General features: G+C 41.4%; 1 protein-coding gene across 3 annotated transcripts in view; it reads right to left on the bottom strand.

The window, feature by feature from the left end:
* LOC124802610 (zinc finger protein 160-like) overlaps positions 1-19,155 on the bottom strand; it is a 220,150-nt gene that overhangs the window by 140,731 nt on the left and 60,264 nt on the right. The gene's annotated exons all lie outside the window — the stretch shown is intronic.

Below are 19,155 nucleotides of genomic sequence, written 5' to 3'. Positions count from 1 at the left end.
CTATCAACCGATCCCTTCTATTAGGCACATAGTGCCATAAATTTCTTTTCTCCCCAATTTCATTCAGCATCTTATCATTAGTCACGTGATTTTCTTATCTAATCTTCAGAATTCTTCTATTGCATGACATTTTCAAATCTTCTACTCCTTTCTTGTCTGAACTGCTTACTGACCACCTTCCACTTGCACACAAGGCTACAGTCCAGATAAATACCTTCAGAAAAGATTTCCTAGCGCTTAAATTTATGTTCAGTGTTAACAAATTCCTCTTTTTCGGGAATGCTTCCCTTGCTATAACCAAACTGCATTTTACATCCTCTTTTTTGGCTATTGTTAGTTATTTTGCTGCCTAAATAGCAAAATTCATCTACTATTTTAGTGTCATTTCCTAACCTTATTCCTTTGGCATCAACTGCTTTAATTTAACTGCATTCCATTACTCTAGTTTTATTTTTATTGATGCTCGTCTTATAATACCTATTCAAGATGCTATCCATTCCATTCAGCTGTTCTTCCAAGTCCTTTGCTGTCTCTGACAGAATTCAAATGTCGTTATAAACTTCAAAGTTTTTATTTCTTCTCCCTCAATTGGAATTCCTTCTCCAACCTTTTCCTTGGTTTCCTTTACTGCCTGCTCAATGTAAAGATTTAATGACAATGCAGATACCCTACAACCCAGTCCCACTGCCTTGTCAACTACTTTTTCCATTTCATGTCCTTTGACTCTTATAACTGCTGCACCCCAGTTTCTGTACAAGTTGTATACAACCTTTTGCTCCCTGTATTTTATTCCTTTTACATTCAGAATTTTGACGAGTGTATTCTACTCAACATTGTCAAGAGCCTCCTCTGTGTACAAACTGAGGTTTCCTTTCCTTTAAATAAACTTCTAAGGTCAGTCATAGGACTGTATTGCCTAGCTTGTTCTTGCATTTCTCTGGAACTCAACTCGATTTTCCCAGAAGTCAGCTTTTCCAGTTTATCCATTCCTCTAAAAAACTTCGCATCAATATTCTGTAACTATGGGTTGTTACACTGATAGTTTGGTAATATTAATACCATTCAGCACATGCTTCGTTTCAAATCTGAATTACACATTGTTTCTCAAGTCTGAGGGTGTTTCACATGTATCTTTATCTTCCACACCAGGTGGAATAGTTTACCAGGCTCTCTCCATGGACCTCACTAATTCCAAGGTAATATTGTCCACTCCACAGGCCCTGTTTCATCTCTGGTCTTTCAATGTTCTGTCAAATTCTTCCCACAGTATCAAATCTCCCTTATCATTTCCATTTATTTACTCTTCCCTTTCTTTAAAAATATTATTTTCAAGGTCATTTCCCTCGTAGAGTGCCTCTATACATTCCTTCCACCATTTAGTTTCCCCTTCTCTGCTTAGTATTGGTTTGCCATCTGAAATCTCAATGCTCATACAGTTGCTTTTCTTTTCTCCAAAGATTGCTTTAATTTTCTTATAAGTGACATCTACCTTTCCACTAGATCTACAGCCTTGGGTTTGTCCTCTAGCCATTCCTGGTTAGCCATTTTGCCCTTTCTGCCACTCTTACTTTTTAGACATGCATATTCCCTTTTGAGCACTTCACTTGTTGCATTTTTAAATTTTCTCCTTTCGCCAATTAAAACAGAATTAACGTTAGAAAACATTAAATTAAATGTATATCTTGACATCTTTCCACATCACAGAACCCCTCTCCATGGAATCCGTCGAATACAAGTAATGTAATTTCGTATTTAAACCAAAAAACTCAAAGATCACTCTGTTAGGGAAAAAAAAAAAAAAATTCAAAATTAAAGAAAAAGTGTTATTGTAGATTTAGAAACTTTTATCTTTTGTCTCAGCTGCACTTTCTTTTTTTTTAATTTAATTTAATTTCATTTTTAGAATATGACTAGTTTTGGTCACATGTGATCTTCAGATCTGTAAAGTTGTGTAGTATTCTAACGAGTAGTTTCTGCATGACACAACGGGTTGCTTATGCAACTACACAGTTCTGAAATGATCATGTGATCAAAATTAGTCATAATGTAACAATAATAGGCAATTGAAATGGAAAAATAAATGGTACACCAAATTTTTAAATATCAACTCAGTTGCTGAATTCACTAAAAAATAAAATAAAATAAATTAATGCAGGCTATATGCTGTATATCGGCAGTAGGCCAAATACATTGTGCCTCCAGCACAGTGTCTCTTCCCCGCAGGTTGGCCTACTATTGGACTGCAACACTCTTTTCTGTGGTGACTAATTACAAATGTCACAATGGCATCACATGTGGTAGATGCAATACCATTTACAAACAACATGTTGATACACCAATTGCTACAGGCACCACAAGGGGGCATGAGCCACATTTCCAAGCAGCACACGCATCAGGAATATGGTGGTGCTTCTACCAAGAACCAATTTCTGACCACAGATCATGAGGTCATGGAGATCCTTCCAGATAATGGATATTTAGGGCAGAGCGCAACCTTCAGCACCAGCATTCAACTGCTCACTCAGATTCGGGACAGGAGTCTGCTACACCTCGTGGCCATCAGTCTGAATTCACCGAGACCAGCATGGATGCTTGCATTTACACTGCAGCACACCGGAACGTCTCCACACAGCACAGCTTACATACATCCCTTGGGGTGGGGCTCTGCTACGGGACTGGTATTCCGCGGTTGGACATTGCTTCTGTTACTCTTATGTGATCCCAGACAATCTTTCCTTTCACTTTATTGTGAACTTGTAATGTGAGTAAAAGTGTTCATGAGTGCAAACAGGAATCATCATTCACTGAAGCTTGCTTCACCCACAATATGTTTTAACAGTGGTGACAAGGATAAAAACGTGTGTTCTACTGTGGTCTCATATCAATAGCCGTGACGAGGGTACACTTTTTCAGCAATAATTGATCGGTTCCGGCACTTTTGCTTTCCCTGTGTGTCAGTGCGTTCTCGAGGTGGCATTGTGGATAGTTGGCTTCATTATCGGTTGCTTCTGAGTCATGGGAGATATTGCTTTAGTGTGCATGTCATGTACTGTTTCGTGTGAGTGATGTAATAACACTTTGTGTACATTTTTTTGCATTTTTGTGGACTGCATGGACACGAATTACCATGTGTTTATATTCACTCTTCCTTTTGTGTTTTTGGAGGTTGTTCATCGCTGGTAGCTGGTATTGCTTGCCTGTATATCAGAGCTGATAAAGCATCTGAATTGGCTCCAGTGCTCCCTCAGGCTCTAGTGACGACTCCTATGGCTCCAGTGACTCCTACAGCTCCAGCATCAGCTCCTGGTCTCATCAGTCACACAGTCGCACTTCCTCTACCTGTGCCTGAAACTCCTGCAGCCATGGCCAGCCTTCCTCTCAAGGGAGGTACTGCCCAGTTCCAAGCTAGCGATGAGGCAAATGTCAGTTGGCCCTGCGCTTCATCCCGTCAACCGCCCACCGCCAGCTATGCCCAACACTGCTCCGCACATTGCTATAGTCGGCCCTTTTACTAAGGTTGGCATCGCTGGGACATCAGTTAGTGACGAGGTTGGTGACCACATGATGCAGCTCCATGGGTCACTTGGCGTTGACATCCTGCCCGGCCCTACTGCCCCTCCCTTCAGCCATACCCAATGCTGCCCGGCCACTTCTCGTTTTCACCACAAAGATACAGCCGTGGCCGGCCTTCCTAGTGAGGGTGGCACAAACTTCACCTGTTGCATGCTCACTGCCCCTCTGGTCATAGCCCGACACTGGTCCTGTTCTCCTGCACCTTCGCCACACGGATGCAGCCATGGCCAGACTCCCCACGAGTTTGGAGCACTACATCATTCAGCACTGAGCTCCTCACTCACATCACCTCCTGTTGTGCCCAAAGCTGTGCTCATGGCGCCGTCTGTCTTCCAGTCTCTCTTGAACAGATTGAATACTGTTCCTCTCACATCAGAGGAATATGAAAGAGAGTTCGGTTTAATCAAGTATACTGCCACACATAATTGGTACCCAGGGTCTATGGTTGAGAAATTTAATAAAAAATAACAGTAAAGCTTGAGGGCTCATGGAAGGGAATCATTCCACTGGAGAAATGAACAAGTTTTAAAAGATTCCACATCATGGATACATACCCGAGAGAAGTGGAAATAAACTGATGTCAGCCAAACATAACTCCAGCATTTTTCATACCAAACAGTTTCTGCAGTAGGTTAAGGAACCATGAACTCTTCGAAAAGGATCCTTTCTCCTATCCTGATGGCTATCATACTGATACAAGCCATCTGTGTAAGAGCAGATACACTGGCCAGATAGGTAGGAATTTTCATACAAGATTTAAACAACCATTTTCATACAAGAGTTAAAGAACACTTACACCTGGACAATTCCTGTTCAACTTTGACAATCAATCTGACAACCAACATCAGCTGCAGCAGGTTAGTAATAACTTATCTGTCTTTGACACTGCAGAAAAAGGTCAGATACTCAATATCATTGAAGAAACTGAAATCTTAAGAAGACTTTATTCCCATCCTCTCAATACCATTATGACTGTACTGGCCTATATCACAAAAATATTCTACTTAATTATGACATTAATCAGGCACGTTAAGGTGTGCAAACATTATATTTTTCCTTTTGTTTTCTTTTTTAATATATATGTATTGGTTCACTTCCCTGCTAATGTTGTAATGGTTCCATCTCCTTCGTGCTGTTACTTCCCAGTTTTCCAGTTTAAAAAGTTCATCAATCGCATAGCCATTTCATACCACATCTGCGCTATGGGTCATGTGTGGCCTCGATATTCACAGCTAGAATTTACTATTACATAGCTTTCCTGTTAGTGCTCCTGGTCGTGCAACATGGCAGAATGATTTTTATGGAATTTATGTAAGTAATCTCACACAATATGTGATTTATCTTCCCATATTTATTGCATTTTACATGTTTCAAGATTGTGGTATCTGGTCATGATGTCTGTTTTTCTTTGGATTTTTCTAGGTCTTCCCTTTTATTCTTTTGACATGGAGCTTCTGTTCCACAACAACTTCAGGGTGAGGATACCTCCCCTAGTTAAGTGATTTTACTTGTGAAGTAATATCCAGTTCTCTCATTGAATTTAATTTAATTCGTTTTATAAATTTTAACCACAAAGTTCGTTTTCTGACATTTCAAACTTGAGGATCCCTTTGATTTTGTCTTGCAACACAATATTTCTATTATTACAGTTTACACCATATGGTGGAACTAAGTGTCCAAAACCGGTCATGTATACAATAAAATATTGTTGATTCACCAACTGTTGTGCAGCTTTTCATTTTACAAAATGGACTTATACAGCTGCAGCCATACCATAAGAAGAACTTTCTTAGAATTGGGAATAGTTTCTTTTTGCATAAATTTTGTTCGTTACTACGAAATAACATGGACATCAGGACATAATGTATTTCTGCTAATTTCAATTTGGTCTTTGATGATGGAATACTGAAGTAACCATTATTTCTACACTCTACAGCATTGCATGAAACAATAACTGATGAACAGTTAGAAGCTCTTCTTATTGACAGCCATCCACAATTATCTGACTAGGAAAATGATAGATTATTGTTTTTGACTGAAGACTGTCCAGCTGAGATTGATGTAACTGACTGCTAACAAATAAGAATGTTAAGATGTACTAGGAGAATAGGAGATCCTTAGAAGGTGAACTCCTCCGACATTTAAGATGTATAAGATGTAGAAAATATGAATAAAAAGCCAAGAAGAGCTGTGCTGCAACCAATTTCAGAAGTCAGGTCTACAATGTTGGCCAACTACTAAAATTTGTTGAGGCGAGGAATGCCTCAAAATGCAGGAAAACTCCCTGCAATTGCAAGATAACACACGAGTGTCAAATGCAGATTGTATTTATGTATTGTGAAGAACAACTGTTTCCAAGATTGTACAACACAAAGATTTATTTACTGGCTGTAGTAAATTTTTACCGGCAGAAATTATTGTATGATTATTTTCTTATATTTATAAAGTTGTTTTAGAACATCAACAAAATCCTGTATTGCAATTCATATATTTCAAAAATATTAACATTAAGAATTGTATTTTCTGTGTGCATTAGCATTTGCAGTTTACTGTTTCAAATAAAACATATATGGGTGTGCATACTGACAAAATCCGAATTACGGAAGTTACAAAGCATTAAAACATTTAGACTCACTATATAGCCCAACAATTTTCAGTCTTCTTGTTACTTCTGAATTTGCTGACGAAAAAAAGAGGTTTTCATTCAGTATTGTCTTAGGTGTCTGATGCAAGAAAATTAATGTGGTGCATGTCTTCATACTTGCTGTAGACAACTACTTACGTAATTAAGTATCCTTCAAACAGCATTATGAAATATTTATTCTCTTACAGAATATTTTAGTTATTAACACACCACAATATGAAAATAATAGTAGTCACCAACACAGCAATAAAAACAAAAGCAATATCCAAAATTCATGCCATAATTCTTTCTCATAAGTCATATTATGGTCGTATAATTTGTCAATCTTCCTGGTGAATTAAAATAACTGATAAAAGACTAGATAAACAACATGCAAAAAATTCTGCTTGACATTTCATGCCTGAGAGAGGAACTTTTGGTAGCTATAATTTTAGACCGTGAGAAAGTTGCTAGTTGAGTGAAAGTAAGAGGACAGGTTAACAGACTTGGTGTCACTTTCCCGTATTGGCCCTCCCGTCTTGTTATCTTTCCTTTATGTAGTCTCAGTTTGAAAATTATTTCCTTAATAGGTCCACTTGCCATACTTCGAACAGTACCACACAGTGCACTACAAATACAAGAAAATGACAACAAAATTATTTGATACCAATCACTGCCCTGTACTATCACAATTCAAGAACTACAAGGAATCAATCAGCATTTCACATAACTGAGGCTTCATCAGTAGTGATGGGTCCACACTCCGGTTTGAAGAACCGACTGGCCAGTTGATCATTGTTTTTTTTTTTTTTTTTCTCAATCAAATGAAACTACTCTCTGTGGCCACATCAGCTGTATGAATCTTCACCCAATATCTGAGTAGGAGTACTTTCACTTACTTACCTGTTCAGCCTTTTCGGTTACACAGGAGCTATGACTAGGTATGCCGCCCTTTTTTTAGTGACAATTAACTTATTGTGGTGTAACATGTCACTTTGGTAAATGACGTGTTTCTTAACACCTACCTAACCAATGAATGATGTTTCTGACATCTGAAAGTATTTTTATTAGTCACGAGATGAGTTTAGAAACAACTACTGCTTGGAAGATTATTCTTATTTGTGCATGTATGTGGTTTGGATGGACACAGCATGCCTGCAAAGCGAGACTACGATAGCATATTTACTGTGCTTAATGATATTTCCTGGTCTGGCGGTTTATTCCATATTGCAGTGTCCTGGCTTGGACACTGAAACAGCGAGTACTGTGACAATGGGAATGACATCACAGTAGGTAGTTGAAGATCAGCTTTCAGACTGGTACTGAGCTGTATGGAGTGAACATCTTACAGAGTAAATGTCAAATCAGTGCATTTTCATGGAAATATATATCAAGTGATTCCATGTTGTAAAGCACAGGTAGGCAACCAGTGGCACACTGGCTGGATCTGGCCGACAATGGGTTTCAATCTGGTCCATTGAAAAAATTCTGGCCTGGAGAGCGACATTGCACAATTTTGCAACAGAAGTTTTTAAGACCGCAATTGTAATATCTCTTATGTAAAGAAACAATGTTCACAACACATAAATAAATGTAAGCATTTGAAGATGGGATTAATATGTAATGAATGTATGAAATGTGTATTTTGATGCATAATTTGTTGCAACTGTGTGCCAGGAAAGAGGAACTATTCATATTGGTGTGTTGCGCAATAAACATTACCATCACAGATGCTACAGTTTTCACTTCATACCTGTGGGTCCCCAAAAGGTGACCATGCCTGTTGCAAAGTAAAGAACAATATATTAGTATATCTAAAAACAAAGATGATGTAACTTACCAAATGAAAGCATTGGTATGTTGATAGAGACACTAACAAACACGAATACACACACAAAATTCAAGCTTTCGCAGCCCACGGTTGCTTCATCAGGAAAGAGGGAAGGAGAGGGAAAGACGAAAGGATGTGGGTTTTAAGGGAGAGGGTAAGGAGTCATTCCAATCCCGGGAGCAGAAAGACTTACCATAGGGGGAAACAGGGACAGGTATACACTCACGCACACACACACACACACACACACACATATCCATCCGCATATATACAGACACGAGCAGACATATATGATATACAGGGTGTTACAAAAAGGTACGGCCAAACTTTCAGGAAACATCCCTCACACACAAAGAAAGAAAATATGTTATGTGGACATGTGTCCGGAAACACTTACTTTCCATGTTAGAACTCATTTTATTACTTCTCTTCAAATCACATTAATCATGGAATGGAAACACACAGCAGCAGAACATACCAGCGTGACTTCAAACACTTTGTTACAGAAAATGTTCAAAATGTCCTCCATTAGCGAGGATACATGCATCTACCCTCCATCGCATGGAATCCCTGATGCAGCCCTGGAGAATGGCGTATTGTATCACAGCTGTCCACAATACGAGCACGAAGAGTCTCTACATTTGGTACTGGGGTTGCGTAGACAAGAGCTTTCAAATGCCCCCATAAATGAAAGTCAAGAGGGTTGAGGTCAGGAGAGCGTGGAGGCCATGGAATTGGTCCGCCTCTACCAATCCATCGGTCACCGAATCTGTTGTTGAGAAGCATACGAACACTTCGACTGAAATGTGCAGGAGCTCCATTGTGCTTGAACCACATGTTGTGTCGTACTTGTAAAGGCACATGTTCTAGCAGCACAGGTAGAGTATCCCGTATGAAATCATGATAATGTGCTCCATTGAGCATAGGTGGAAGAACATGGGGCCCAATCAAGACATCACCAACAATGCCTGCCCAAACGTTCACAGAAAATCTGTGTTGATCACGTGATTGCACAATTGCGTGTGGATTCTCATCAGCCCACACATGTTGATTGTGAAAATTTACAATTTGATCACGTTGGAATGAAGCCTCATCCGTAAAGAGAACATTTGCACTGAAATGAGGATTGACACATTGTTGGATGAACCATTCGCAGAAGTGTACCCATGGAGGCCAATCAGCTGCTGATAGTGCCTGCACACGCTGTACATGGTACGGAAACAACTGGTTGTCCCGTAGCACTCTCCATACAGTGACGTGGTCAACGTTACCTTGTACAGCAGCAACTTCTCTGACGCTGACATTAGGGTTATCGTCAACTGCACGAAGAATTGCCTCGTCCACTGCAGGTGTCCTCGTCGTTCTAGGTCTTCCCCAGTTGCGAGTCATAGGCTGGAATGTTCTGTGCTCCCTAAGACGCCGATCAATTGCTTTGAAAGTCTTCCTTTTGAGACACCTTCATTCTGGAAATCTGTCTCGATACAAACGTACCGCGCCACGGATATTGCCCCGTGCTAATCCATACGTCAAATGAGCATCTGCCAACTCCGCATTTGTAAACATTGCACTGACTGCAAAACCACGTTCGTGATGTACACTAACCTGTTGATGCTACATACTGATGTGCTTGATGCTAGTACTGTAGAGCAATGAGTCGCATGTCAACACAAGCACTGAAGTCAACATTACCTTCCTTCAATTGGGCCAACTGGCGGTGAATCGAGGAAGTACAGTACACACTGACGAGACTAAAATGAGCTCTAACATGGAAATTAAGCGTTTCCGGACACATGACCACATAACATCTTTTCTTTATTTGTGTGTGAGGAATGTTTCCTGAAAGTTTGGCCGTACCTTTTTGTAACATTCTGTATACTGATATGTCTGCTTGTGTCTGTATATGTGCGGATGGATGTGTGTGTGTGTGTGTGTGTGTGTGTGTGTGTGTGTGTGTGTGTGTGCACTGGTCCCTGTTTCCCCCTAAGGTACGTCTTTCCGCCCCCGAGATTGGAATGACTCCTTACCCTCTCCCTTAAAAACCGTATCCTTTCATCTTTCCCTCTCCTTCCCTCTTTCCTGATGAAGCAACCGTGGGTTGCAAAAGCTTGAATTTTGTGTGTGTGTTTGTGTTGGTAGTGCCTCTATCAACATACCAATGCTTTCATTTGGTAAGTTACATCATCTTTGTTTTTGGATATATTTTTCCCAAGTGGAATGATTCCCTTTATTATATTCAGAACAATATATTAGTATTTATGAAGAAGTGCTTTCTTTATTTATAATCCAGTCACTGATGGTAAATTAGGGGAAAAATTCGTGTAGTCACAAAGGTAAGAGGGAGTGCCATAAATAACATACTAAAAATCCTGACCATCAGGGTGTGACTGGAATACTTTTCACAGAACGAAGAATATCAAATGTCCCAGCCTCAGTTTTCCAAACATCTGAAGAATTTCAGAAGCTTAAATTGGCTCTCTCTGCAACACAAGTAGGTGAACCAAGTGTTATAAAAACTGCAGATATTTCAGTGTTAAGTCAAGACATGCATTACAACAGAGCACTATTCTGGGCTTGAACATGATCAGTCCCAATCCATAACACATATTTGCACCGACTTGCAAGATTTACTCATCAGGAAATGGGGCGAAGGGGGGAGAGGAGGGGAGAGGTAGAACACAGTTAATTTTGAGTCTTACTCCAAAGTTACAAAATAGAAGAATCTATCTCCCTTGTAATTGTGTAATTTGATGTTTCAAATGTAAACAATAATATGGTAGACAAGGCACCAAAACTTTGCTAGTTGTATTAAAGAAGTAGCTCCTCTTTTCTGATGGCATTGGCAACAGGAAACAGCATGTGCTATGATGAGCCAGGAATGATTCAATATGTTTGCGTATTATGTAAAGATACTTTAATAAGTTTGTAAAGTTACTTTCTCATGGGTATAATATCTCTGTTTGCCCTGGATTTTGTAAAAAGGGAATTTATATTATCTAGAAGATACTCTAATCTTGGTTTCAGTAATCAGGTTATTTAAGAAGGGCGGTTGCCTTGGTGGGGCTGCCACCTTATCGCCCAGGCACTGACAATTTACCAGATGTTCAGTATATGGGCTTGGCATTTCCTCTGCACCCCTATATGTGGTTTAACCACCAGCATCGGTTAAGTGGGGGGAATGGAAAGGAAAAGAAAAAGGATAGAAGACATGTTTTCGATAGGTCATTGTGGGACACACTTGGTATGGCTCCTCCCCTTCAGCCTTTCCAGCATGGGTGACCCTGCCAGTATCTACGCTACTGCTGGCATAGCCCTCCAACTTGGAAGGTGACTAACCACATCAAAAATCAGCTCCAAGTTTTTATCAACCACTGTCTCTGGTGTATTTTAAATGTGAGATGGCCAGATATAATGGCAAATGATGATCTTTGGACGAAGACAAATCAGCAACCAATCAATATACAAATCAAGGAAAGAAAATGGAACTGGATTGGGCATACATTGGGGAAACCTGATGGAGTTGTTGAAAGGGTGGCGTTGGACTGGAACTCTCAAGGAATTAGAAAACGTGGTCATCCCAAACAGACCTGGGAAAGGACGATTGAGAGAGAGAAGCTGCAGAGGTTGGGAAAACCTGGAGTGATGTGAAGAGACTCGCTAGAAATCGTACCAGGTGGAGGAATTTCGTCGTGGCCCTATGTTCCAGAGGGAACGACAGGAACTAAGTCAAGTAAGTCAAGAAGATACTCAATACTTTGGTCGGGTTTGTACTTTATTTTAGGAGAGATTGATTTTAAGGACAAGACAGTACAGCTAAATCCTTGGTCTGTTGTATTTGAAGATAGTGTAAAGACAGAGGAGTGGCTGCCAAGTTTGTTTTGTTTGAATATTCTTGACAATCAAACAGATGGAGGTTACTATTTGTGCTGCTACTCTCCCTACAGTCAACAGTAGGGTGTTAGAACCAATTTTCAGGGCCTGTGGGGGTGAAGCCGGCTATATCTGTTCTGTTTGTTTCGTGATCATCTCCTTCCATCGCCCCACCAGTGAAATACCAGCTAGGGATCCTTGGGGTGAACTATAGGATGGATAGCTGTCTTTCGGGACTGTCTTTTTTTCCTTCTTCGATTCTAACATTCCTAGTCTTTTCTTTCTTTAGTCCCTTCTCCACCAGTAGTGCCATACATCTTTCCTCCCTCTTTCCACATGCAGCAGTTTCCACCGCAGAAACACTTCACCTATCCACGTATTAAAACCTGTTTTCACAGGAGCACCAGAGATGGAGTACACATGTAAGTAGCTTGCAAAAGTAATTAAGCAATACTAAATGGATAATAGAAGATTGCACTTACTTGAAGATTCTATGAGTGTGTTTAAGTGCTCAATACTCATCCAGTGTAACTGGAGAATTGATAACTACTCTTTGTGACTCGGAGTAATAGAGACAATGTAAAAATAGTTTATGTGTGTATGCACATGGGTTTGGATGTACACAGTGTGTCTGGAATGCCAGACAACCATACCAGTTATACTGTCTCTGCGATACTTGCTGCAGTTTCCTGATTTTCAAATGCACTCAAGGAACAATCATTACCATGACAATGGGAATGATGTTACAGAAGGTAGCTGAAGGTTAGTTTTCAGACAGGAACTGAGCTGTATGGAGTGAACACCATCCATCCGCACATACACAGACACAAGCAGACATTTGTAAAGGCAAAGAGTTTGGGCAGAGATGTCAGTCGAGGCGGAAGTAAAGAGGCAAAGATGTTGTTGAAAGACAGGTGAGGTATGAGCAGCGGCAACTTGAAATTAGCGGAGGTTGAGGCCTGGCAGATAACGAGAAGAGAGGATATACTGAAGGGCAAGTTCCCATCTCCGGAGTTCTGACAGGTTGGTGTTAGTGGGAAGTATCCAGATAACCCGGACAGTGTAACACTGTGCCAAGATGTGCTGGCCGCAAACACTGTCTGCCTGCGTCCATTCATGCGAATGGACAGTTTTTGCTGGTCATTCCCACATAGAATGCGTCACAGTGTAGGCAGGTCAGTTGGTAGATCACGTGGGTGCTTTCACATGTGGCTCTGCCTTTGATCGTGTACACCTTCCAGGTTACAGGACTGGAGTAGGTGGTGGTGGGAGGGTGCATGGGACAGGTTTTACACCGGGGGCGGTTACAAGGGTAGGAGCCAGAGGGTAGGGAAGGTGGTTTGGGGATTTCATAGGGATGAACTAAGAGCTTACGAAGGTTAGGTGGACGGCAGAAAGACACTCTTGGTGGAGTGGGGAGGATTTCATGAAGGATGGATCTCATTTCAGGGCAGGATTTGAGGAAGTCGTATCCCTGCTGGAGAGCCACATTCAGAATCTGATCCAGTCCCGGAAAGTATCCTGTCACAAGGGGGGCACTTTTGTGGTTCTTCTGTGGGAGGTTCTGGGTTTGAGAGGATGAGGAAGTGGCTCTGGTTATTTGCTTCTGTACCAGGTCGGGAGGGTAGTTGCGAGATGCGAAAGCCGTTGTCAGGTTGTTGGTGTAATGCTTCAGGGATTCCGGACTGGAGCAGATTTGTTTGCCATGAAGACCTAGGCTGTAGGGAAGGGACCGTTTGATGTGGAATGGGTGGCAGCTGTCGTAATGGAGGTACTGTTGCTTGTTGGTGGGTTTGATGTGGACGGACGTGTGAAGCTGGCCATTGGACAGGTGGAGGTCAACATCAAGGAAAGTGGCATGGGATTTGGAGTAGGACCAGGTGAATCTGATGGAACCAAAGGAGTTGAGATTGGAGAGGAAATTCTGGAGTTCTTCTTCACTGTGAGTCCAGATCATGAAGATGTCATCAATAAATCTGTACCAAACTTTGGGTTGGCGGGCCTGGGTAACCAAGAAGGCTTCCTCTAAGCGACCCATGAATAGGTTGGCATACGAAGGGGCCATCCTGGTACCCATGGCTGTTCCCTTTAATTGTTGGTATGTCTGGCCTTCAAAAGTGAAGAAGTTGTGGGTCAGGATGAAGCTGGCTAAGGTAATGAGGAAAGAGGTTTTAGGTAGGGTGGCAGGTGATCGGCGTGAAAGGAAGTGCTCCATCGCAGCGAGGCCCTGGAAGTGCGGGATATTTGTATATAAGGAACTGGCATCAATGGTTACAAGGATGGTTTCTGGGGGTAACGGATTGGGTAAGGATTCCAGGCATTCGAGAAAGTGGTTGGTGTCTTTGATGAAGGATGGGAGACTGCACGTAATGGGTTGAAGGTGTTGATCTACGTAGGCAGAGATACGTTCTGTGGGGGCTTGGTAACCAGCTACAATGGGGCGGCCGGGATGATTGGGTTTGTGAATTTTAGGAAGAAGGTAGAAGGTAGGGGTGCGGGGCGTCAGTGGGGTCAGGAGGTTGATGGAGTCAGGTGAAAGGTTTTGTAGGGGGCCTAAGGTTCTGAGGATTCCTTGAAGCTCCGCCTGGACATCAGGAATGGCATTACCTTGGCAAACTTTGTATGTGGTGTTGTCTGAAAGCTGACGCAGTCCCTCAGCCACATACTCCCGACGATCAAGTACCACGGTCGTGGAACCCTTGTCCGCCAGAAGAATGACGATGGACCGGTCAGCCTTCAGATCACGGATAGCCTGGGCTTCAGCAGTGGTGATGTTGGGAGTAGGATTAAGGTTTTTTAAGAAGGATTGAGAGGCAAGGCTGGAAGTCAGAAATTCCTGGAAGGTTTGGAGAGGGTGATTTTGAGGAAGAGGAGGTGGGTCCCGCTGTGACGGCGGATGGAACTGTTCCAGGCAGGGTTCAATTTGGATAGTGTCTTGGGGAGTTGGATCATTAGGAGTAGGATTAGGATCATTTTTCTTCGTGGAAAAGTGATACTTCCAGCAGAGGGTACGAGTGTAGGACAGTAAATCTTTGACGAGGGCTGTTTGGTTGAATCTGGGAGTGGGGTTGAAGGTGAGGCCTTTGGATAGGACAGAGGTTTCGGATTGGGAGTGAGGTTTGGAGGAAAGGTTAACTACTGAATTGGGGTGTTGTGGTTCCAGATTGCGTTGATTGGAATTTTGAGGTTTTGGAGAGAGTGGAGCTGGAAGTGGGAGTTTGAGTAGATGGGAGAGACTGGGCTTGTGTGCAATGAGAGGTGGTTGAGGTTTGCTGGAAAGGTTGTGAAGGGTGAGTGAGTTGCCTTTCCGGAGGTGGGAAGCCAGGAGATTGGATAGTTTTTTGAGGTGGAGGGTGGCATGCTGTTCTAATTTGCGGTTGGCCTGTAGGAGGATGCTCTGAATAGCCGGTGTGGATGCAAGAGAGGAAAGATCGAGGACTTTTATTAAGGATAGGAGTTGACGGGTGTGTTCATTGGCTGAGTTGATGTGTAGGTGAAGTATTAGGTGGGTGAGGGCAATGGATTGTTCAGTTTGGAACTGGTATAGGGACTGATGGAAAGAAGGGTTGCAGCCAGAGATGGGAACTTTAAGTGTGAGGCCTTTGGGGGTTATGCCAAATGTCAGACAAGCCTGAGAAAATAAAATATGTGAGCGTAATCTGGCTAGGGTGAAGGCATGTTTGCGGAGGGAATGTAAATAAAACTTAATGGGGTCGTTGTGGGGGTGTTGTGAGGGTGACATTGTTTTAGAAGGTGGAAAGTGTAACATGAGGTTGAAATGAAAATGAAAGATAAAAATATATGGGGAGAGATAAGGGTGAACTAGAAAGTAACTGGAGATCTGGTATGAAAAAAGGCGAAAAAGTGTTGGTTAAGTTGATCCTGTGGTGAACTTGGGTTGGTAGACAGCGATGTGCATGAAGGTTAGGTGGTTGTGTTGCCGCTGAAACACGTTGAAGGACGGAGAAGGTCGGGAAAATTTCGAAAAAACGTGTAAATGTATTAAAAGGAGTGGTGTTGTGGTGAAAGATTACGAAAATGGGGCTAACAATTATCTGACGAAGAAATAATGACGTTAAAACCTGCGGCGAGCGGCTAAAAATGATCAGTGATGTGCGAAAAACAGAAGTGGAAATAAAGTGAAAGTTATTAGAACTAGCCGAAATGGTTGTTTAATACGTGAAAGCAGCTGTTGTCCTAATCCTACCCCTAATGATCCAATTCCCCAAGACACTATCCAAATTGAACCCTGCCTGGAACAGTTCCGTCCTCCGTCACAGCGGGACCCACCTCCTCTTCCTCAAAATCACCCTCTCCAAACCTTCCAGGAATTTCTGACTTCCAGCCTTGCCTCTCAATCCTTCTTAAAAAACCTTAATCCTACTCCCAACATCACCACTGCTGAAGCCCAGGCTATCCGTGATCTGAAGGCTGACCGGTCCATCGTCATTCTTCCAGCGGACAAGGGTTCCACGACCGTGGTACTTGATCGTCGGGAGTATGTGGCTGAGGGACTGCGTCAGCTTTCAGACAACACCACATACAAAGTTTGCCAAGGTAATCCCATTCCTGATGTCCAGGCGGAGCTTCAAGGAATCCTCAGAACCTTAGGCCCCCTACAAAACCTTTCACCTGACTCCATCAACCTCCTGACCCCACCGACGCCCCGCACCCCTACCTTCTACCTTCTTCCTAAAATTCACAAACCCAATCATCCCGGCCGCCCCATTGTAGCTGGTTACCAAGCTCTCTGACGTGGACTCCAGCAGATAATCTCTCAAAACAATGCCTGCATTCGAAGTTGCAGTTGTGTCTGCTTTTTTGACATCCTTCGACCAATGGGACCACAATGGAGGATGTTGTAAACCCTACAAATTTCTTCCGATTGTTGTTGTTGTGGTCTTCAGTCAGAAGACTGGTCTGATGCAGCTCTCCATGCTACTCCATCCTGTGTGAGCATCTTCATCTATGAGAACTACTGCCACCTACATCCTTCTGAATCTGCTTACTGTATTTATCTCTTGATCTCCCTCTACAATTTTTACCCTCAACACTGGTGATCCTTTGATGTCTCAAAATTTGTCCTATCAACTGATCCCTTCTTTTGGTCAAGTTATGGCATAAATTTCTTGTATCCCCAATTTTATTCAGTACTTCCTCATTAGTTATGTGATCGACCTATCTAACTTTCAGCATTCTTTTGCAGCACCTCATTTCCAAGGCTTCTATTCTCCTTTTGTCTAAACTGTTTATGTCCATGTTTCACTTCTATATTTGGCTACACTCCAGGCAAAAACTTTCAGAAAAGACTTTCTAACACTTAATCTATATTCGAAGTTAACAAATATATCTTCTTCAGAAATGCTTTTCTTGTTATTGCCAATTACATCTTATATCCTCTCCACTTCGGCCATGATCAGTTATTTTGCTGCCCAAGTAGCAAAACTCATCTAATTCTTTAAGCGTCTCATTTCCCAATCTAATTCCCTTAACATCACCCGGTTTAAGTACATTCCATTATCTTTGTTTTGCACTATTCACAAACACACGTGAAAAATGAACTATAAACTACTTACTGGTACTAAATAAAAAGCAAATATTGGAACGGCAATAATCGTGACAACAGGCAATAATAGACTGGAGTCAACAATAATGATTAACACCACCAAAACAATTGATGCTTTCAGTTCAGAATTTTAAGCATTGGGAGCATCAGGCAAGTCCAGTTGTCAATCACAGCCTTCCACAGGGTTTAATTGTGGAATTGAAGTACCAATGTATGATGTGAATAGTATTACTTCACACCAGAGAAATACTATACTTGCTATTTTCCACATGCTGTGAAATGTAAACAGGTTTGTGTGGTTGGGTGTGATTTGCACATAAATAGTTGGTGGCATAATTTTCTGTACAAAATATTTACCTTTCACACAAAGACATGGCTGCAGTGTTTATAAACTGGATTCAAATGATTTTTAATTTATTGAGTTCATCACACCTTTTCAGTAATATGGAATGTAAACTGTCATTAAATTTTGGCAGCGTTCCCCTCATCTACATCTATATGATTACTCTGCAATTTACAATTACGTGTCTGGCAGAGGGTTTATCAGCTACCTCCAACCTATTTCTCTACTGTTCCACCTTCAAAAGGCACATGGGAAAAATGAGATCTTATACCTTTCTGTGCAAGCTCTGGTTTCTCTTATTTTATCACTACAATCATCTCCATCATTATTCCAACAGAATATTTTTGCAATCTGAGGAGAAAGTTCTTAACTGAAAATTCACAAGAAGTTCCTGCCATAACAAAAAATGCCTTTGTTTTAATGATTGCCACCCCAATTCACATATCATGGCCCTTGTCCTATCCCCTATTCCACAAAACAAACTTACCTTCTTTGAACTTTTTAGATGTCCTCCGTCAGTCCCATTCCACACTGCATAGTAAAACTCCAGAAGTAGGAAGACAAGCATGGTGTGAGCAGTTTCTTTAGTAGACCTGCTGCACTTTCTAAGTGTTCTGGCAATAAATCACAGTCTTTTGTTTGCTTTCCCTAAAACACTGCCAATGTGATCACTCCAATTTAAGTTATTTGTAATTCCTAAGTATTTAGTACAATTTACACCCTTTAGAGTTGTGTAATCAAAATTTAGTGGACTTCTTTTAATACTCATGGATGACCCCAGACTCTTCTTTATTTAGAGTCAACTACCACTTTACGCCCTACAGATATCTTATCTAAATCATTGTGAACCAAATTTTGATCATCTAATGACTTTACAAGATGGTAAATAACAGCATCATCTGCTAACCACCTAAAAGTGCTGCTCAAAGTGTCATCTAAATCGTTTACATAGATCAGGAACAGCAGAGGGCCCAATTTGATTAGAGGTCACTTGAGAGGAACAATGTCAAAAGCATTCTAGAAATCTAAAAACACGGAATAATTTTGACATCCCCAGTCAATGGCACCCATTACTTCATGAGAATAAAGAGCTAGTTGTGTTTCACAAGAATGATATTCTCTGAATCCATGCTATTTGTCAATACAGTGTTTTCTTTGAGGTAATTCATAATGTTCAAACACAGCATATGCTCCAAAATCCTAATGTAAATCACCATTAGTGATATGGGTATGTAATTCATCAGATTACTCCTGTTTCCTTTCTCGAGTACTGACATGACTTTGCAGCTTTCCAGTCTTTAGGTATGGACCTTTTGATGGATCTATTGTATAAGCATACCCTGAAAGGAACC

Source organism: Schistocerca piceifrons, chromosome 6 (genome assembly GCF_021461385.2).
Source record: "Schistocerca piceifrons isolate TAMUIC-IGC-003096 chromosome 6, iqSchPice1.1, whole genome shotgun sequence".
NCBI classification, from domain to species: domain Eukaryota; kingdom Metazoa; phylum Arthropoda; class Insecta; order Orthoptera; family Acrididae; genus Schistocerca; species Schistocerca piceifrons.
This window is presented reverse-complemented; position numbering and strand designations above follow the sequence as displayed.